Here is a 22081-nt window from a genome sequence, read left to right on the forward strand (position 1 = left end):
GCTTAACTGACTGAGCCACCCAGGCATCCCTATAATTCTCTTTTAATGTTTGGAATACATAGTGCCTGGTGCACAGTGAATACTCAAAAATAATTTATTTACTGAAATTATTGGGTTAATAAGTTACTTAAAAATTACTTTTACATCATTAATATATTTCATTATAGGAAATGTAAGCAATACCGGAAAAAAATTTACCCATTATCCAGAGAAAATCATTATTAAAATATTGGTAATAGTGATGTCCTTCTAGTCCTTTTCCTGTATTTATGCATGTCTGTTTCTGTCTGTCCCTATCTATGCATATAGATAGTATGTGTGTAAAACAAAAATGGGATCATACAATACTTAGAGGCTTTTAACTTACTTTTCCACTTGGCAATATATCATGGGCATTCTCCGTTGCATTTTATATTCTTTTAAAATAGAATTCTTAACGGTGGCAGTGCATTCCCCTATAATTTATTTAATGAGCCCTATATTATTGCATATTCAGTTTGTGGAACCCATATTAATAATGCCGTCTTGAACTTCCTTCCAAAAAACCTTTACGCATACCTATATTACTTATCAAAGAAAGAAGAGAATTACATATTGAAATACAAAGAGAGAAAGATACCTATCTTGGGGTTTTTGGGGGTAGGCCAACTAGCATATTTCTTGCATCTGTCCTTCAGAATTCAAGCAAAGGCGATGTCAGTTACCATACCCTCCGTTTTCCCGGTCTCACCTCTCAAGCATGTTTCCGGTGCAGTTGTGTCTCAATGCAGGTAGATTAAGAAAAATCCCAGTCGTGGCTACAGTGTGGGCCCTGACGTTACGCAGCCAGGCATAAGTTCCAATCCTACCCCTAACCAGATATGTGACTCCGGGTAAGTCCATTTTTCTGAGCCTTAGTTACTTGGTGTGTAAATGGCACATCCCCTGGAGGATACAACGAAGTAAACCAGGTAAAGCTCTCTTAAGTATGTGCCCAGCCTAGAAGGAATGCTCATAAAATGGTGATTACTATTATTATAAAGATAGAGGAAGAGTTTTCTCCGAAGTTCAGTGCTTTGGAAGACTCCCTCCCAGCCTACACTGCAGGATCCCAGTAACATGAACTTAACTTAAAAAAAAAAAAAAAAAAAAATCACTGAACATACCCTCTGGCTATATTACCCTTTTCCTCTTTGTAAGACTAAAGTGTTAAAAAGCAATTAACTTTTTTCCCCCTTCCTTGCCAAAAGCCAGGTTTGTTGGATTAGAGATATATTTAAATTACGTTGTTCACAGCTGCATTTAGCATTTAGCCAGCTGTGTTTTATAAATGTCTATCCTAAAATAAAAACAAAGCAGGCAAAAAAAAAAAAAAAAAAAAAAAAGGATTAATATATATAAAAACCTAAAAATTCTAAAATTTTTATATAAAAAAAAAAAAAAAACCAGAAAAAAAAAAAAAAAAAAAAAAAAAGGATTACTGTCTACATCGACCTTAAACTGCTCTCAGTGTTCTATAACAAAACAGAAATTATCTAACTCCTAAAACACAGACCACAGAAAGAAATGACCTGAGTTGTATATTGTACACTGTTAACACAGACACACTGTTGCCACATAGTAGGTGCTCACTGAACCTTGCTGAATATATTTATTGAATACATGTTTTCCTTGCAGACAGCAAGTGGGTGAGAAATAAATCAGTATATTCACTTCATCTAAATACTGTCAGTGCCTATTTGGAGGGGCAAAAGAAGAGGGTAGAAGATTGAGTGAACAGATGCTTTTTGAGTCTGTAAATCGAGTGTTGGGAAACTTTACCCTCCTAATTCAAGGCCCGTGAGATACATTTATGATCCCGACGGGATTGTGTAGGGATTTCTCTAACCTGCCGTCAAGGAGAGCACTTATGAATGATAAAGCACTTCTGATGGCCAGACCAAGTTTTTCCATTTTGTCTAACTATGGGAAACGCTCTAGAAAATATTAGTGTATGTGCAACAGTGTATCCTCAATATCAAAATGGCTCGAGAGATCATGGGGAACACGTATGATTATAAGGCAACCCACCACTGGGCCAAGGCATTAATTATAGGGCAAACCCCTAAAGACAAATAACTATGAGGCACCCCACAATTTCCAAAGAAATAACTGGGGGTGCTGGAACTGCCAGCATCTACTGCTCTTAGGCATTTCTCTCTTCAGATGCTTGGCTGGTACTGGTTGACTGCCTTCCCGCACAAGAGCTCATGCTGTGGGTGATTCAAAGATACAATGTGTTCTTTGCTTTCATACATAAGCTAGGGGAGGAGAGAGACAAGCCAACAACTCCATGGAAACTTAGAAAGAATGAAATGATTGCTAGGCAAAACACTGCATGGGTCCTTGAAGGGAGGAAAGACCTTATTTACTGGAGATATCACAGAACACTTTGCAATGGAGAGGTAACATTTGATAGAGGCATTGAAGGATAAGAAGAGTTGTCATTAGCAGCAAGTGGAAGGGAAGGGCATTCCAGGCTGGGGAACAGCATACACTAACCATGAAGGCCCGAGAATACTTGGTATGCAACAAGGAGAGGGAGAGCCCCAGACCGATGAGATGGGGAAGGCTAAAGTAGGAGGTGGGGCTTTTCAGACCAGATCTGGGGTCACGGAAATGCTTTGCAAAGGACTTTGGGCAATGGGAAGCAACGGAAGGTTTCTGATAACGGAAGCACTGGCACACGCAGGTCCTCTGTTAGAAGAAAGGCTTCAGAGGCAGCAGAAAAAGAGACTGGAACAACAAAGCTTGGAGGCAGGAGACCAATCCTGAAGCTCTGTCTTCCATTTTCCATCTGCTTAACCTCCGTAGTCGTGCACAGTGTGGACCAGTGCCAGCCTCCCCCTTGGATGCCGTGATCCTGTACCTTTGGGCCTGCCTCCTGTGGCTTCTCTGAGAGAAGGGTCTTACATTGCAGATGTTGGAGACCGCGGGGCATCCCCCGCCTCTGTTCACTTCTCTCCTCAGGCTCCGGGTTATTCTCCCTTGAAGATCCCACCTCACTCCTCTCCTGCATCTGCCCCCAACTCTGGCCCCTCTGCAGAGCCCTACTGTCACTGCGGGCCCTACCCTCAGCTCCCTACCGATGGGCGACTCTTACTTCAGACGTAGCACACACCATAGGTAGCTAGCTCATGTCTGCTCTGCACAATGGGATTCTCCTGGTTACATCCACTCTGTCGGTAAACAGCGCTCCATCCCTGTCTCCTTCCTGCACACTCTGAGTCATCATCTGATGATCCCTTTGCTAAGTTCCCATCATCTGCCAAATCCTCCTCATTGTCCTCCCCACGTGGTTTTGGACCCATCATCTGCCTTCTACTCAGAGCTCTAGTTTAGGACCTTCTATTTCAATTCAGCAACTCTTTACAGAGCACCAGGAACTGTGCTGAGGATATGACACTGCACAGGAAGCATATGGCCCCTGCCCTTGACTAGCTTACAGTTTAGTAAAGAAGATGAGCATTAAGCAATGACTTGAAGACTGATGAACGTTTCAGGGAGGGAAACACAGAGCACCGTGCTCCTTGGCCTCCGCTCTGCCTCTGCCCTGCCCTCTCCCAGCACTGCCATTTTCCTATAAGTTGTTACCGAAAGCATCTTCCAAATTCCCTTCTCGGAAATCTCCACTGGCTCCCCAGGGCTCGCAGAGAAGAGTGCAAACTCTTCAGAATGGCACGGAGGTCCTCTGTGATCTGACTCCACATGAGTGTGCAGGGACCCTGTGAGTCCTACACATCCCCCTGCCCAGCAGAACCTGTCCTCCTGTGGGGAAAAGGCCACCTCCACTCCCCATGCCTGGGTCTCTGTTCAAGCTATCCTGGGATCCCGTGTCCATATGCATGAAGCCTATGTGTTCTTCTGGTTGAGCTCCCACTGCTTCCACCAAATCCTCCACGGCCCCTTCTCCCTCAGGCCTTCACCCCCCACCACGGCATTTACCGCAGTCAGTCTCATTTACAATTTCACTTCCCACCCTCCATCAAGGACAGGGAGTTGGTCTTATTTGTTCTGAAAAATCATAACAAAAATAATAGCTAAACCTACCAGATGCTTTACAGGCAACAGGAGTCATGTGCTTCACCCTTTAAAAAAAAGTTTTTTAATTTATTTTTTAAATTTACTTTGAGAGAGAGAGAGAGAAAGAGAGGCAGAGAAAGAATCCCAAGCAGACTTTGTGCTGCCAGCGCAGAGCCCCATACGGGGCTCGATCTAATGAACTGTGAGATCATGATCTGAGCCGAAACCAAGAGTCAGACGCTTAACCAACTGAGCCACCCAGGTGCCCCACCTTGTTGCATCTTTGTAACAAGAACGGGGGTGGGGGTGGGGGGGGACACTATCCCTGGTCTCACTGTACAGGCTAACTTTCTGGATTTAAATCCAGGAATTCTGACCTAGGAGCCCATGCCTTTGACCATGACTCCACCTTTATTCCCTCACTGGGTTTTGTCAGGTCCCTTATACGTAATGAAGGTCACTCCATATTAAGTGAATGGGGACAGTGACAACCAGGGCAGTGAACTTCAAGGTCACACGACAAATCACAATGTTTGAGAGATGTCAAAGGCAGAGCAGTGAGTGACCACACCTCACATGTATTAACTAGGTTACAGAAGCGGGTTTCAAAGAGAAGCCATTTTGACTGATGCGGGGGCAAAGGACTGGGTGACAGCTCGTGGCATCCCGATTGGTTTAATCTGATTTGATTCGGGAGGTGACCTGGCCCTCTTACGCAGCCCCATAACACAGGTGCCCCGAGCAGAGCACTCTCCTGTCACACAGTCACCTCGCCTCTCTGCCTGAGCCTGTGAGGAGATACTTAACAAGGGCAACACCCTCTCCCCAACTCACTGGACTGGACCTGTCTGTTTCCTTAAGGAGAGAAGAGTGGAGCCCAGGCCCTCCCCTGAGGGCCTGCCCTGCTCAGCTCCAGACAGACCTGCCTTTGTGAGTAAGGGCAGGACCTCTGTGGCATCCTACTGCATGGGAGCGGGGCCAGAGGGGAGAGCCAGGATGGGAAGGTTGGGAAAGGGGAAGAGCTGCTTGCCCAGAGGGCTATGCACAGGCAGCCACCATGAGACCAGCCAGGGTGCCTCCTCCATCCTTTGTGGGCACAAACAGGGCAGTGTATGAACAGGCAAGAGCCAGCCCTGGAGGGCCGGGAGGAATGTGGCCCCAGGTTCCAAAGCCTGGCCGTACAAGGCACTTTGATCTTTCATATCCCCCCGGAAGAAAACCTCTGCAGTGTGGACATGTAGCAAGGGAGAAAGCCCACTCCTTTCTATCTACTGCTCGGAGGGACCGCCAGGTGCCCAGCCTTTCTTTGCTTTCTTCCTTTGCCTGGCTTGAGTTTGGCTCATCTTGTTACAGTCTGGACATCTTTCTGATGCCACACTGTCTTCCATATGCTGGCTTAAATGCCGCATTTTGGGGATGGGGATATGTCTGACAATATACAGATGGGCAGATAGACAGACAGATAAATAAATCATTGTGGGGAATCTCGTGTAGGGGGCCGTGCTTTCTAGTCTCGATGGGACTAGATTCAGCGATGCCACACTACGGCTGCTTGTGTGAAACCTTACACCCCAACCCAGCCAGCACACTGCACTACGCCCTTAAGATTTCTAAGTGAGCAGAAACACATTTGGAGAGGCTGGGACTTTTTTGACCTGCTCCTAAGACCATGAGAGCCATTCTGTTGTGTTGCAAATCCAGCAAAAAAGTCCTAATTCCACAGCTTCCCCCAGGAGCATCCACAGGGCCCCTGCTGCTGTTCCAGGTCTGATTCCATGATAACTGGACCTGGAGGGGAAACCAGTGGCTGTTAAAGATAAAGAATTTCCGGGGCGCCTGGGTGGCTCAGTCGGCTGAGCAGCCGACTTCGGCTCAGGTCATGATCTCGCGGTCCATGAGTTCGAGCCCCGTGTCGGGCTCTGTGCTGACAGCTCAGAGCCTGGAGCCTGTTTCAGATTCTGTGTCTCCCTCTCTCTGACCCTCCCCCGTTCATGCTTTGTCTCTCTCTGTCTCAAAAATAAATAAACATTAAAAAACATTTAAAAAGATAAAGAACTTTCACTGGGGCGCCTGGGTGGCTCAGTTGGTTAAGTGTCCAACTCTTGATCATGGCTCAGGTCACGATCTCATGGTTCATGAGTTCGAGCCCCACGTTAGGCTTGCTGCTGTCTGTATGCACAGAGCCTGCTTTTCAGATCCTCTGTCCCCCTCTCCACACCTCCCCTGCTCATACTGTCTTTCTCTCTCTCAAAAATAAACATTAAAAAAAAACCCCTATTATTAAGAAGAAAAAAAAAGAATTTTCATCAAATGCCATCCTAGAATCACTCAGGTTACACTGGAATTTCCACTGGCAGAGCCGTACATAAAAGTCTGGGTATTCCTGCCCCTGGGATGGATGCAACGAGGCAGGCCAGTTATTAAAGGTACAGCAAGGCAGACTGCAGGAGCGGGTGTCCCCTCAGAAGAGAAAGGCTTGCCAGGGAGCCAGTCTGGGGAAGAGTCATTAGTTCCGGCTTCTGTCCTCATGATGTGAGGAGAAATATCAGGGGTGAAGAAAGGAACTGGCAGAGACTCTCTGGGCAGCCTCCCCGGAGGAAAACCTGTTTATAGCGCTTGCAGAGGAAGTCTGGGCAATGTTTTCAGAACCATGGAGAACTTTGTTTGTTTCTTTTAAATTTTGTAAAGTTTATTTATTTATTTTTGAGAGAGAGAGAGAGAGAGCAGAAACTGGGGAGGGGCAGAGAGAGAGAGGGAGACACAGAATCCGAAGCAGGCTCCAGGCTCTGAGCTGCCAGTGCAGAGCCTGACGCAGGGCTCAAACCCACAAACCACAAGAGCATGACCTGAGCTGAAGTCACATACTTAACCAACTGGGCCACCCAGGCCCAGACCCATAAAGAATTGGATAGGAATAGAGAATCTGGATGGGAAACACCAGGGAGATTGGAGATACGGGGAGGTTCTGGTGTATGAGTTATTGATGTGATAAATGTAGACCTTGACTGATTCTGATAAGCCAGTCTCATTAGGGAGGGGTAAAAGGCACTTGTAGGCTACTGCAGGTTGAGGGACAGAAGCAGATAGCTGGGCGAAGTAAGCAAGTGTGCAAGACAAGACAGGAGGATGACAGGACAGAGAAGAGCCTCGTTGGGGAGCTCTTGGGTTATTAATTGCTTGAGAAACCCCAGCCAGGATCTGTGGTGGTCTTTTCCAAGGGAGATGACGGTGCCCTCTTTTCCAAGGGAAACAGTTCCTAAACAAATGTGTCCAGAGATGCCAAAGTCCTAAGGAGGGGAGTGCTGGAGAGACGGAAAGCTGGCTCAGGAAGAAGGATGGCAGTGGGGGAGATGGTTCAAGGTCTCAGGCTGCAGTCCTAGATACCCACCATCACAGAACAGGAGGGCTGATTTGGGTTCTGAGATCCCTGCCCACCCAGAGTCCGAGCTGGCTGTTTTGTGGTGGGGCTCCCCAGGTATCTCAGGAATAATAACACTTTTTAGAAAATGTGATCTTGTTATCTAAGTCAATGTACCATTTAATTATTACTCTTGTCATCATCATTATTCAATGTATATACAACTGTAGTACTGTGCTAAGCACTTTACAGAACTCTGTGCCATTTAATCCTCACATAAATCTAGGAGGGTGCGTAATACTGTTATCCCCCTTATAGAGGAGAGGACACCAAGGTTCATAGAGGTGATGTCACATGACCCTGGTCTCACTGTGATTAGTAGCCAAGTCAAGACTAACCCTCAGTGGGGCTGACGCCAGGACCCAGGCTCCTGTCCCCCAGGGAAAAGGCTCAGCCAGCTAGAGTCAAGAATGAAACCTTTAGACATTGACGGAACCATGAATCTAGCACAGGTAGAATAACCACAAAACACCGCAACTGCCTTTTACTGGATGTCTACTTCCCTATTTCATCAAATTTAAGACACCATAAATTGAATCATACACCATCATTTTACATACAACTGTGAAAAAAAATGCTGTACTTCCTGATTTTAGAGGTGGTAAAACACCCACAGAAAAGTGCCTGTGAGGCTTGGGAAGCATTCTAGGTGCCATACTGCTAGGAGCTTTGCCTCTACTATCTCATTTCATCTCAATAACAGTCCTTTCTTCTCACCCCTGCCTTTACAGACGAGGCACAGGGCTCAGTGTGGTGCAGCCAGTGTGCATGTTCAGTGACACAGAGCCAGGGAGCCACAGAGCCTGGGCAGCGTCGTGGGCCAAAGTCCCTGCCCTTGATCAGCAGGCAAGATGGCCTCTGAAGGAGATGGGCTATCTTTGTCACCTGGTCCTCCTGGTGGGTGGACAGCTGGGCAAATCAAAAACACAATGGAGGCGACTGACCTCAAGAATAAAGAAAACCTCACCTCGTTCATCTGTGCCTGGGTTCACTTTAATTCTCAAGCTTCCCTGAACTCCGGGAGTGTGTCTTCTAGTTGTAAAGTCAGTTGTAAACTTACAACTTCTAGTTGTAAAGCCAACCCCTTTAGGAAGATCCTCCAAGATCTTTATTTTCTAGCTCATAAGCCTCCCGGGTCTCGGCTCTATCTCTGACCCATCTTTCCTTCTCCCCAAGCTCTAGTTAGCAATTTGCGCTGGATTCTGTGGCGTCATCCTTGACCCTGAACTTTATTCGGCCCACATCTTCCTTGTCTCCTCCCATCTCTTGAAGTGTCTAAACTCTCTGACCCTGCCTTGCCTTGTGCAAGAGCCATGTTCATGTCTCAGTCAGTTCCTAGCCCTGTTTCACATCTCCTTCTCATTACAGGTTTTCTAGAAACCCTGTGTATTAAAATGAAAACATGGGGGTCGGGGCACCTGGGTGGCTCAGTCGGTTGGGTGGCCGACTACAGCTCAGGTCATGATGTCACGGTCTGTGAGTTCGAGCCCTGCATCCGGCTCTGTGCTGACCTCTCAGAGCCTGGAGCCTGCTTCCGATTCTGTCTCCCTCTCTCTCTGCCCCTTCCCTGCTTGCTCTCTTTCTCTCTCTCTCAAAAATAATAAACATTAAAAAATTTTAAAAAAGAAAAAAGAAAACATGGGGCAAGACAGAGGTGGAATGAGGAGGTTGTATGTGTAGGAAAAGTCAACTGGATGAGTTTTCTTGCTTTAATTTTTGACCCCAAGACCTCCATCACCCACCGTGGGCTGCGTATCTACAAGCCCGCCTCTCGGGTTCCCAACTGTGTCATCATTGTATATCTTCTCGCCCTCTATCTTGACCCCTTGGTTATCCTTCCCATAATTTTCCATTGTGAAGAAGGCTGTTGTACGGTAATGAAATCTTCCCCATCCCTTTGAAACACCCTTGTTCCCTCCCCTCCCAGCCACTGAGTCACTCTTTCCCTTCATATCTCTTCTCGAAGACTTCCCGACACTGGACATGAAGGATGGTACTTGGCACTTTCCCCTTTCTCGATACTACCCTCCACCTCAACAAGAACTTAAAATCACAGCTTGGAATTGCTCCTTGGAACCAGCAAATGTACTGGAAAATGCCGTTTTCTTTTTGTCTCGCCTGACCTTCTTCTCACTCACCCCCAATCCTTTAGAATCTGTCTTCTTTTTCTTTGCATGACTGTCTCAGCTCAGCCTAAATGCCCACAAAGCCCCAGTAAGGGCAACTTTAACAAAATCCCCACTTTCTGTGTATGTAAACCTTCAGTGAATGTTAGATATTACTTGTTTTCAGATTTGATCAAAGTGCTAGACCTGCTCAGGACAGGTTTCCTTTGCTGTAAGTTCCCCCAGGGCAGAGACATGTGTGTTTCATTCATTCACTCCATACACCATGAGGCTGCAGTAGACATGTCCTGAGTGAATGATGCCTATAGCAGTCATCTCATGCCTAGCTGGGATTCTGTGTCCATTTGGTATGTGAGTTCCATGACACGGAACAGGTTAAACATGGTGGATATAACAACCAACAAAACAAAAGTTCCTGCTCTCTTGGAGCTTACTTTCTAATGGGAAATAACAGTTTAAAAATCATTAAATAGGGGCACCTGGGTGGCTCAGTCACTTGAGGGTCTGACCCTTGACTATAGCTCAGGTCATTATCTCATGGTTGTGGACTTGAGCCCCGAGTTGGGCTCCATGCTGAGCATGGAGCCTGCTTAAGATTCTTTCTCTCTCTCCCTCTCTCTCTCTCTTTGCCTCTCCCTCTCCCTCTCCTACTCTCCCTCTGCCCCTCTCTCCTGCCTGTGCTCTCTCTCTCTTTCCCTCTAAAAACAAATCAACCTAAAAAATAAATAAAAATCATTAAATAGATGTCTAGCTACCTAACACTGGATCTAAAAAGTGTGTTGGAAAAAGTCCTAAAATAACTGGAAGTTGTATTCATATTTGTCCTAGGAGAGCTAAGGAACTGGAAAAGACATTCAGTTAGAGAGATGAGAACATCTTTTAACAGCTTTCTTGAGATATAATTTACATACCACACAATTTACTCACTTCAAGTGTTCGATGCAATGGCTTTCACTATATTCACAGAGTTGTGCAACTATTGCCATTAAATAATTTCAGGACACTCACCACACTAAAAATAACCCACTCCTATGAAGCAATCACTCGCCATTCTACCTCCTCCCAGCCCCTGGCAACCACCAATCTACTTTATGCCTGTATGGATTTGCCTACTCTGGACACTTCATACAAATGAATCACACAAAATATAGTACTGCATGGCAGCTTTTTTCACACAGCATAACGTCTTCAAGGTTCACTCATGTCATAGCATGTTATCAGTACTTCCTTCCTTTTTACAGCCCCATAATATTCCATCATATGGACATACCACATTTTGTTTCTCTATTCATCATTTGAAGGCCATTTGTGTTGTTTCTACCTTTTGGCTTTATGAATAGTGCTGCTATGAACATTAGTGTACATGTTTCTGTATGAACGTATGTTTCATTTCTCTTGGGTATATCCCTAGGAGTGGGATTGTACTTTCATATGGTAACCCTATGGGTGACCACTCGAGGAACTGTCAAACTGGTTTCCAAAGTGGCTATACCAATTTTACATTTCCATCAGCAATGGAAGAGGGCTCCAATTCCCCCACATCTTTGCCAACATTTGTTATTAACCATCTTTTGATTGCAGCCGTTCTAGCGGATGTGAAATAGTATCACATTGTAGTTTTAATCCACATTTCCCTCATGGCTAATGACGTTGAGCATCTTTTCACATGAGGAGAATACAGTTGACACTTGAACATGGGCTGACCTCCCATGCAGTTGAAAATCCATGTATAACTTTTGATTCCCCCAAAACTTAACTACTAATAGCATACTGTGGACTGGGAGTCTGAATGATAATGTAAAGAGTCAATGCACATTTTGTATGTTATCTACTGTATTCTTACAATTAACTAAGCTAGAGAAAAGAACATGCTAATAAGAACATTATAAGGAAGAGAAAACATATGTGGAAAAACCCACATATAAGTGGACCTGCACAGTTTAACCCCATGTCGTTCAAAGAGTTCAAGTGTATTTACATTACGTCCGTGAGGCAGCTACTGACCTGGTTCTCGGCACAGTGCCTGCATGTCAGGTGCTCAATCACAGTTGTTGAATGAATACATGCATGAATGAAACAAAGGAAAATGCCTTGAAGGACAATGATTCCTTTAGCTATGGTAGGCCTGGGAGAGGCATGGCTGCCTGAGGAAGAAAATAAGGCAAATATGAAGCTATGTATCTTGATCCCTCCCACCCCATCCTGCTGCCTTTAAACCATGCTCCACTTGGAGTCTCCTTGCCCAGAGCCTGGGTCAGGGGACCTGTCACACAGCGCCAGAGAAGGAAAAGGGAACAGAGAATAAAGAGGACAGTCAGCTCAGCTGCCAAGATTTGTGAAGAGAAGACTTGCAAAATTGCTTGAGCTCCCATTTAACACAGCCATCTGGTGGACAGATCGTGGTGTTTCTACCACTGTGTAGGGGATGCCATCTGCCACGGGAGCATCCGAAGATGGAGGTGGAAAAGAAGGTGTGTGTGTGTGCGTGTGGGGGAGTGAGGGGTGGAGGTGGCTTGCCCATGGAAACATCCCGATAAGCCGAGCGCAGGATGGCTGGCCCTGTAACATGGGGAGGGCTGGAGGGTTGAGAGTATGGGTGAGTATGATCCAGGGGCAAGTGGGCGTAGTTCATACTCTGTATCTCCTGTGATTCCTGCATGATGCAGATGCTGAGATGACAGCCAGAGGCCACTGTGGGGTGACCCTGCTGTGGGGCCAGGGGGAGACCTCCTGGCTGGAGAAACAAGGAGCCCATGGCCAACAGGAGCTGGTCAGCCAAGGAGCCTCCCTGAATTCTGACTGCAACAAGAGAGACCAGGACCTCAACTTGAGCCGTAAAGGCAGTGAGTAGGCAGTGATAGGGCAGGCAAAGGGTTCCACGCTGAGACCTTGGGCCCCAGAGGCCTATGAATGAGTATCTCAGCTCTTCCACCTCCACTCCTCTTACTGCTAGATGATACTTCCAAAAGCAGCGGGAGGGCAGCCAAAGGGGAGGGAATCCCAGGGGCAGAGTAGTGCCTAACAGGACTGCTTAAAATCTTGTTTTTTTAAGATTATTTATTTATTTTGAGAGAGAGAGAGAGAGAAGCATGAGCAGGGGAGGGGCAGAGAGAGAGGGAGAGAGAGAATCCCAAACAGGCTCCAGGCTGTCAGCACAGAGTCCAACGTGGGGCTTGACCCCAAGAACCATGAGATCATGACCTGAGTTGGCATCAACAATTGGATGCTCAACTGACCGAGCCACCTAGGTGCCCCAGGCCTGTTTAATTTCTTATACTGGACAAGACTGAACTGTTTTTCAGCCACCTAAGAGCTGAGGTCTTGTGAGGAAGCCCAGATTACAGGCAAATGGAGAGAAACTACAGCCATACTGTGTGACCTGCCACCTGGACCTGTTTATGGCCACTTAGCACAGCCTTGAACCAGGCTAACGTACGGCAGTGGGAGCAGGGAGATGTTCAGAATGTGAATGAAGCCTGTTGTGCGTTGTGTCTGTGGCCACTTCTGTGGGCCTGCTATGGAGCCAGGGAGCGTATGAGCAAGAGAATTTCTTTTCTTCAACCAGAAAAATAGCTTGAAGTGCATGTCCTTTGCCGTCTTTGGTTAGGATTCTCTTAGAAACTTTTGGAGGCATTTGGATGGACTGAGCTAAAGAAACATCAGTCCTGTGACAGCGGCACCTCCCAGTTTTTGAGTCCTAACTTTGTTTCAGGTGCTCTGCTCTTATACGTGTTATTGAATCCTCCCAGCCACCCTCTGAGAGTAGGTACTGTTATTAGTCATATTTTACAGGTAAAGACATTGAGGGCTTGGTGAGGTTTCCCAGGATCTACTGTGGGGAGTGGCTGGACCAGTATTTGAACACAGGGATCTAGCTGCATAGGCTGGACATTTAAGCACTGTGTATACTGCCTCTCGTTTTCCTGCCTTAAAAAACTCCCTTAGAATTGAAACAAGATCTGGTTAAGAGCTGTTTATTGAAGAAAAAATGTAAAATGTTATTGTTTTCTTAATTTCTAAGGAAAAAATGTTTGCCCAGAATATAGTGAATAATATTACATTAACTTTATATGGTGACAGATGGTAATTACACTTATTGTGGTGAGCCTTTTGTAACACATGTAATTGTTGAATCACTACGTTGTATGCCTAAAACTAATATATTATTGCATGTCAACTATACTTCAATTCAAAAAAGACTTGCCCATTTCACAATAATAAGGATGAGTAGATAGAAAAACTGACATGTAACTAAAGTGGTAGAGAACCTGAGTGAGAATTCTTTTTAGTCACTCTTTAGCACAAACCAACTCCTGCAAAGTCAAAGCCTCAGCCTTGTTGGTTATAAAATTATCCCCCAAAGACAATAGACTCAGTTCAGCTTAAAGCATGTGTGTTTTTACTCACCCATCTATCCATCCATCCATCCACCTATCTATCCATCATCTACCCACCCATCCACCCACCCCCCACCCATGTATCTGTCCATCCATTTACCCATCCATTCACCCACCCACTCACCTATCCCTCCAGTTACCCATCCATCCATCCATCCAGTTTTTCATCTCACAGTTATTGAGCCTACTACATGCCAGGCACTGGGGACCCAAATGAACAACTGGGGACCCAGTCTGAACTGTTCTCATTGAGAAGATCACAGTTAGGGCAGAAGCACCCCCAAGGACAATGTATACAAGTACTAGAAGATGGTTCAGCCTGCATGGAGTGCAGAGTAGACAGGAAAAGGGAGTGAAGAGAGGCCAGAATGAGAAGGAGGGATTTTGTTTAGAATCTTTTCTCCCTTCAGGTTTCAGGTTAAATGTCATCTCCTCAAGGAGTCTTGCCTGACCATTTATTCTAAAGTTGGATTTACTCTTTATTCTCTTAGTTCCTTGGTATTGAATTTTTCCTTGTCCTTTAACGTGTGTGGTGCATGTTGAGGGTGGGGAGTCTATAAGGACTCAGTTACAATGTGGTCCCATAAGGGCAGGGACCACGACTTGTTTTCACAAAAGTATCTTCAAGGCCTGACAAATCATGGGTGCTCAGTTTGTTGCCTGAATGAATAAAGGCTGAAACCAGATCATAAAGAGCCTTGAATGCCAAGCTAAGAAGTTTGAACTTTGGCCTGTAGGCAGTGAAGAATCATGAAGTACATTTGAGGAAGTGTGAGGCCCAATCAGATCTGTGGTTTGAAAGGACAAGGCTGGAGGTGTCGTGCAGGAGTTAAGAGGAAATAAGCTACAGAGGGAAAAATCAGAAGCAATTGCCTTGGATAAGGGGTCAAGATTTTGCTGGCCTGACTCAAGACAATGATGGCAGGGAAGGAAAGGAAGGACAACGTAAGGAATAGTTAGGTCAAATATTAGGAGAGGCCTGTGGGTAGTGAGGGAAAGGGAGTATGACTAAGGTCTGTGGTTTGGGTTACTTTATAACCACTGTACTGTCATTAATTAAGGCAGAGGCAATTTGGGATTTTGGAGACATGAGTGGAACCTGAGGAAGACCGGATACTCAGGGAGACAAGGAGAGCATATATACCAATGACGGACCCCTGAGGAATGCTGGACTTCAAAAGATGGCCAGGACAGGATGCTGAACAAGGGCAGCTAAAGAGAAAGAAGAAGATCTAGAAGCTGGTGCTGTTGTTGAAACTAGATAGAGGAGAAGGGTCTAAAATGGAATGAAAAGCTCTCCTGCCCGCAGGGCCAGGAGATTCCACAAGACAGAGCAGTGGAGACCCTGGGGCAGGCTGACACTTAATTCTAGCCACGTGGGAAGGTGGGTGTAGTGGGCCAGATCTTCCTGGTGGTTGAAGAGAAGACAGAGAGCAGGAATTCTAAGTGAAACTTCCCAAGTAGTAAGCATCAAATCGATTAAGAATAAACACAACCAAATATGTGGCTCTAGCAAACTATATAGCCTTAGGCCACATCTGGCTCATGGGTCACAAGTGTGCTACCCTGGTGTTGGAGGAGATCATAGGCACTTTGGATAGAAGAGTGAGGTGGAAGGAGGACTCCAGAGGCCCAGGGAGGACTGTGAGGTGTTGGGGCTCTGGCATCCTTTGGGATGCCTGGGCCTGCAGGAAGCAACAGGACTCAGGGCAGAAGTGAGCGGGAGGGGGCGGGGCATGGGAAGCATTCTCCAGGAGGATGGATTTAGCGAGTTTGGGAGCTGTAGGAAAGGACTGAGTGGATAGCATTTTTGCCCTCTTTTCAGAGGGCTTTAAAGATGTTATTGATTTTTCCTTTAAGTTAGAAAAATACCTGCAAAAGCAAAATAAAACATGAGTTCCTCCTTACCCACCCCATCCCATTTTCTAGAGCTCATCAGGCTTTCAGGTTTCTAGCTCTGTATCTACAGATACACACATAATTTTAAAATTCAGGGGCACCTGGGTGGCCCTTGGGGTTTGGTCAGTTAAGCGTCCCACTCTTGGTTTTGGCTCAGGTCATGATCTCACGGTTCGTGAGACTGAGCCCTGAGTCGAGCTCTGTGCTGACGGTGCAAAGCCTGCTTGGGATTCTCTCTCCCCCTCTCTCTGTCCCTTCTCTGCTCACGCTCTGTCCCTCTTTCTCTCTCTCAGAATAAAAAAAAACATTTAAAAATCAGTTATAGAATAATTCCACATATATTGTTCTAGGGCTTCCTTTCCCCCCCACTCATCTATGGACATTTATGTCTAGCTCTCTTTTTTATGGCCGCCTGGTATTTGCTTGGCTGTATAATTTATCATTCCATTACTGGGGCACATGCTTTCCAAATTCCTGCTATTAACAATGCTGCTGTGAACCTCACGCATTGGCCTCTGGGTACTGGTGTGAATCCTGACATAGGACAAATTCTTAATATCGAATTTGCCAGTCACAGAGCCTGCACATGGTATGCCGTCTCCTCCAAGTACTTGTTGAAACTGTCTGCTCTTTCCTCAGGGCCTGGGAATAAAAACTGTAGGGAAGAAACTGTATTTCCAAAGAAGTTGGTAAATGGAAACAAGGCTTTAAAGTATCTTTTAGGCTTTAAAGCTGACAAAGATACAGCTTCCTTGTTAATCAGGATGCTGTGGGTAAGTACCACACTCACAGAGATCGGTACCTTTCATTCATTCACTTGATAAATATGTAACACTGACACGTAACCCTCAGAAACATCAAGGAAGTCCACCCTGCTTGATTTGACCATCCATTTTCTACGTGTAGGGTCGATATTCGAAGAATACACCAATTCCTGAGGGACCATTTAAACATAGTGAGAGAGTCCATGGTGTGGGAAATTTGTTCACAGATTTTCGGGAGACCAAAGGTTGAAGGCCATTAAAAAGATTTTTTTAAACATGATGATCCTCCTGGGGTTTGGTATTCAATCTGTGAAATCCTCAGTTTATTAATACTTTCAGAAGAAGATTCGTTGGCACAGGGGATGAAAACTCTCTCTCTTATGCCTACAAGACAACACAAAAACGTAGAAAAAAGGAAAGACAAGTATAACCAGTCTCTTCTAGAGATTCCAGATTTTACCACAGCCGTTGGCACACTTAGTTCAGAGCGCCCTCTTCTGGACCTAGGGTTCCATGGCACCATCTGGGGCCCAGCCCACCAAGGGCAGTCAGATTTTCGATCTGATTTTCAGTTTGGAAACCTGCTCTAATCTCCATTTCCAACTTCACCGTATATTTCTCGTACCTCAGCCACTGGAACCCCAAGATGTTCGCTTTCAATATTTGTGCTATATTTTCAGGTTACAAAGGATTCTGTCTCCTCTTTAAAAATGACTCTTTGAGTGCTCGCTTCGGCAGCACATATACTAAAAATGACTCTTTGATTGCTATTTAAAAAAACAAAAACAAAAACACCCTCCTTTGATCTGATTTGCGCCAGTGGGATTCCACTTAACTTGTTAACTCTCAGGAATACATTCAAAATTTTGGATGAGTGGGAACTAAGTCTAGAAGCTAAAGGAGAATGGCAAATAGTTCTATGTGCCATTACCCAAAATGTTGGAGCAAACTATGTTTAAAATGAAGGCTTTCTGTCCCACTCTGGAAAAGTGTCAGAACCTTAAGTTAGCCTCACTCAGTAAATCCCGGAATTAGTTTAACAGATATTAGCAAAGCAAAGTTTACGTATCTGCCAGGGAGCCTGCTAGGAGCAGGTTCACAGTGGGGGACAACGGAGGGTAGTGTCCCTTTAATTCATCCTGTGTGATAACTAGTCAGCGTTTTTTATTGCAAAATGCTTGGCAGTCCACGAGCCAACGTCATAATGGGTCACTGGAGCCTCACTGTTCTTTCACGTTACTGTTAATCTATCATGTGCTACTACTATTAAATTCAACTAGGTTAATCCTCTTACTCAGAAAAGGTTTCTAACATCTTAAAAGGGGCTATTCAGCCCTCGGAAGAACAGGCTCATGATCTGTTACGATAGGAAGGAGGAGGCAGGATGAAAGCAGCTTTTCCAAATAGCTGCGTGTTTTCCTTGGAGCTGGGGTGGGTAGGGCTGAGGCTGGGCCCCGCTTGGATGTGGGAGCCTGCGGTTACCTGGCACTTATCTTCATAAAACTCTGCTGGGTGAGCACCAGGCCTGTAACCCACAGACTGCCCCTCGCCCTCCTCATCCCCCAGACAGAAGAGAAGCCCTGTTTGTTCTCTTTCCCCCGCTCCCCAACCCCGTCTCTCAGGTATGGAAACCCTAGGACCCATTTGCCAGACCAAAGGACATCAGGGCCTGGAAGGGGTCAGCCCCAAAGACGGGGGTGCTTCCAATGCAACCAGACCACAACATTTACAGAGTCAAAGTCAGCAATGACAGCAGTGGGGAAGAAGCCAGGCGAGGTCCCCCAAGAGAGATAAGGAAATGACGCGAGGCCGAGGGCCGTAAGGAGCCAAATCCCAGCACAGCTTCCAGTGAGAGTCCACTAGTTATTTCCGCTCCGACTTTTTCTAAACTTCTGAGAGGCAGATGTGCTTTCTTCCTCACCTCTCTTGGCTTTAGGACTGTAATACGATGCTTCTTTGGGAGAGTCATGGCTCCCTCTATGCCACAATCCAAATTATAAGGGAACTTGGTTTTTTTAAAAAGCTAACCTTCTCTCTAACACAGCTCCAGATTTCCAAGAGTGGGGGGTGGATTCAGAATGACGGTATTTTGTGGGCTCTGAGTTCTGAGTTTTCAGGCGCCCTTTCTCCACTTACACTGTTCCATTAAATCCCGTCCATTCAATTCAACTCACCAAATATTTACTGAGCTGAGCACCGTGTTAGAAAAAGACCTGGACGCTGCCCTCAGGAAATTCACAGACCAAGGGATGAGAAAAATGAATCAATAAATCGTTTTGGTCTGGCGTGGGAAGCGTAGCGGTGGAATTATGTACAAGGTAGCACTTTCAAGCCCTTGCTCTGGTGGACTAAGGGTCCGGAGAGGGAGCCAGATGTTAGCCAGAAAACTGCACGAGTAAAAGTAGGATTTCAGTCCAGACCAGTACCCTTGAGCAGAGGCAGGCAGGGCTATCTGAACTTTAATGGAGCATCTTGCTGGTGGGGGGGCGGGGGGAGGCAGTAGGGCATCCTTGAAGAATTTGCAGTTGAGATCTGAAAGATCGGTCAGGGAGGATTCGGCGCACAGTGGAGGAGAAAGTGGCCCAGGCAAGGGGAAGAGCGTGTGCAAAGGAACTGTGGTGGGAGAACACGGTGATCCAAGGGACCAGACCGAAGCTGGTATGGGTAGAGCCCAGGGCTAGAAGGGGCGTGTGGGGTGGCTGGGCCAGAGAGGTCAGCCACGGCCCTGGCTTCTGTCTGCCCACGTCCTCATCTGTATCATGGGGTCAGAGCAGCACTTATACGTCAGAGGAAGAAGCGAATCCCATTTAGCACCTGGAGGAGTATGCTCTAAGCAGCAGCTGTTCCTTCTGTTGTCTTCTCATCCTCATCATCGCACCAGGATGAGCCTGTGGATGAGGACCCTGCTGGCCCCAACCGGGCATTTCTTTTTAACGCTACACACCTCCACAGAGATCTCAGAGGCCACAGAAATTAGCATAAATCCTATAAGGGTAACAACTGCAGGCTCTCTGGAGACATTCTGAATGAACGACCGGCTGGGCTGCTGACCGCAGGGCTTAAAAACAACCATCAGCAGTTTATCCTCAAATACCCAGAAAAAACCGAGACAGAGGAAGGAGGACAGTGCCTCCTGAGAGAAAGCTGTCTATAAATGGAAAATTACACTGAGAGCAAACAAATCTTATTTGATGTGGACCCATTTTTGACTCTGTCTGGAAATCCAGGGCAGAAGGAAGTGGAGGGGACAGGGAGTGAGCAGGTGTGCCCCGGCAGAGGGTGCCGGGGGCCAGTGGGTACTGTGACCAGGAAGATGAGGAAGAGCTGGAGCCGGCTGCCAAGGCACCCACACCTCAGGCCAGACACCGGTCAGACCCAGACGTTCCCGGGCTGCCTCTGTGCCGTGACGCACGCCCGGAGCTGCAAATGTTGGCCAGGCTGTGGTGGGGAGCGGGGAGGTGGGGGCGGGGTGGGGCAGAAAACACAGGAGAAGCTTCAGGGGTGGATGATGAGCAGAGCTGAGTCTCCTGGGCTCTTCTGTTTCCTAAAATGGGTTGTTGTAGCATTGGATGGGATAACCTATCTGTAAGTGCTCAGGAGATGATACCTTAAAAAAACCCACCAGTACTCTCTTCGGAGCAACTCAGAGCCTCCATTAACCCTGGCTTTTAATTCTGGTTCCAGGCTTGTGAGGCATGAGGAAGTTTCTGACCCCCCCACCCCCAACAGTGCCTCATATTTCCCTTTAGAAAAGAATCGTGACCTTCCAATTTAAATGGCTCTGCTGCAAAAATTGTAACAATAATAAGTTTGGTGACACGTTTTTCTCTATGTGCCAAACACTGGCAAGAATCTTCCTGGAAGGTTATAGCTTCAATACTAAAACCTGGAGTCAGAACATTTGGGTTCGAATTCCAGACCGTTCCCTTCCTGGATCTGTGGCCTTGACCAATGATTTATCTCCCCCTAAGCTTTAGTGTCTTCATCTGTACGGGAAGGGGCGGGCGGTTGTTCCTAAGACCTATGTGACAAGTTTTAGGAAGGATGAGGTAACGTAGGGCAGAAAGAGGCATTCAGCAGAGTGGGTGGTATTGAGCACTTAGAACATTCATGCTTATCATTATTACAAATTCTCTCAGCCTCCGCTACCCAGAGCCCTGTAGACTGAGGCTAAGAGAAGGTAGTATGTCCACATGTTAGAATATGATTCAGCACTCAAGAGAAATGAGCTATCAGAGCACCTGGATGGCTCAGTCAGTTGAGCATCCGACTTTGGCTCAAGTCATGATGTCTTGGCTCATGAGTTTGAGCCTCACATTGGGCTTGCTGCTGTCAGCACAGAGCCTGCTTGGATCCTCTGTCCCCCTCTCTCCCTGCCCCTCCCCCCCTCTCAAAAATATACATTAAAATTAAAAAAAAAAATGAGCTATCAAGCCAGGGAAAGATGTGGAGAAACCTTCCATGCATGTTATGGAATGAAAGAAGCCAATCTATAAAGGCTACACATTATATGATTCCAACTCTACAACATTCTGGAAAAGGCAAAAGTAAAGACACAGCACAATGATCGGTGGTTTCCAGGAGGCTGGGGGGGAAGGGAATGAATAGACAGAGCACAGAAGATTTTTAGGGGAGTGAAACGATTCCGTCTGATACTTCAGTGGCAGCAGATACCCACCTGTCATCATATATTTGCCCAAACCCACAGAATGCCCGGCACCGAGAGTGAGCCTGCTACAAACTATGGACTTCGGCAGAGTATGATGCATCAGGGTAGATTTATCACTGTAACAAATGTACCGCTCAGGTGGGAATGTTGCTAACAAGGGAGACTGTGCCATGTGGGGGGAGGGGCAAATAGAAACCCTCTGCACTTTCCTCTTAATTTTGCTGTGAACCTAACAACTGCTTTAAAAACATAAAGCCTATTAAAAAAAAAAAAAAAAAGTTAAGTGACACAGATCCTAAGAGGCAGAGCTGGGACTCAGACCTCTGTATGTGAACTCTAAGCCAGGGATCCTGAGCACTGCCCCCTGGCTGTGATGGTAGATTTGGGCTTGCGGGGGCTGAGGCACGTCACAGGAGAAAGGTGAATGGAGACAGAGGACACAGGAAGGAAAGGTAGTGGCCACCCTGGGTCATCGTTCTCTGTTCCTTGTCTGCAGACCAGAGCCTCCCCCGCACCCCCTCCGACCAAACCCTTGCAGACTTTCCCTCTGCTCTGGTTCCTTCGCCCTCCAGCCACTGGCCCTATTGGAAAGGCGCTCCTGGGGAAGAGGGGTAGCTACTGCTGTGTTACCACTGCCCCTGTGTCGACATACACTCTACTCCTCCACGGGGATCATTTTGGGCCATGTGCACGCTATGAGGGGGCATGTGCATGTTAAGGTGTATATTTACACTCAGAGTTTAAAATCTCTACGCTTCGGACCCAGC

At 46.5% G+C, this 22081-nt stretch overlaps 1 protein-coding gene and 1 long non-coding RNA gene across 8 annotated transcripts in view; one reads left to right on the top strand and one right to left on the bottom strand.

The window, feature by feature from the left end:
- FGF1 (fibroblast growth factor 1) overlaps positions 1-22081 on the top strand; it is a 105810-nt gene that overhangs the window by 23469 nt on the left and 60260 nt on the right. The window contains exon 1 of one of the 7 annotated variants that reach the window (XM_040454051.1): positions 12032-12056. The exons of the other annotated variants lie outside the window; for them this stretch is intronic. The gene's annotated coding sequence lies outside the window, so the exon portion shown is untranslated. Of the gene's footprint in view, positions 1-12031; positions 12057-22081 lie in introns of those variants that run through there. 7 annotated transcript variants of the gene reach the window in all.
- On the bottom strand, positions 948-20970 carry LOC121016440 (uncharacterized). The gene is made up of 3 exons (XR_005784274.1): positions 19952-20970; positions 7754-7759; positions 948-958 (listed from the first exon to the last, which is right to left on the bottom strand). It is a non-coding gene; the product is annotated as an uncharacterized LOC121016440 (long non-coding RNA).

Source organism: Herpailurus yagouaroundi, unplaced genomic scaffold (assembly GCF_014898765.1).
Source record: "Herpailurus yagouaroundi ecotype Mexico unplaced genomic scaffold, PumYag 29, whole genome shotgun sequence".
Lineage (NCBI taxonomy): Eukaryota > Metazoa > Chordata > Mammalia > Carnivora > Felidae > Herpailurus > Herpailurus yagouaroundi.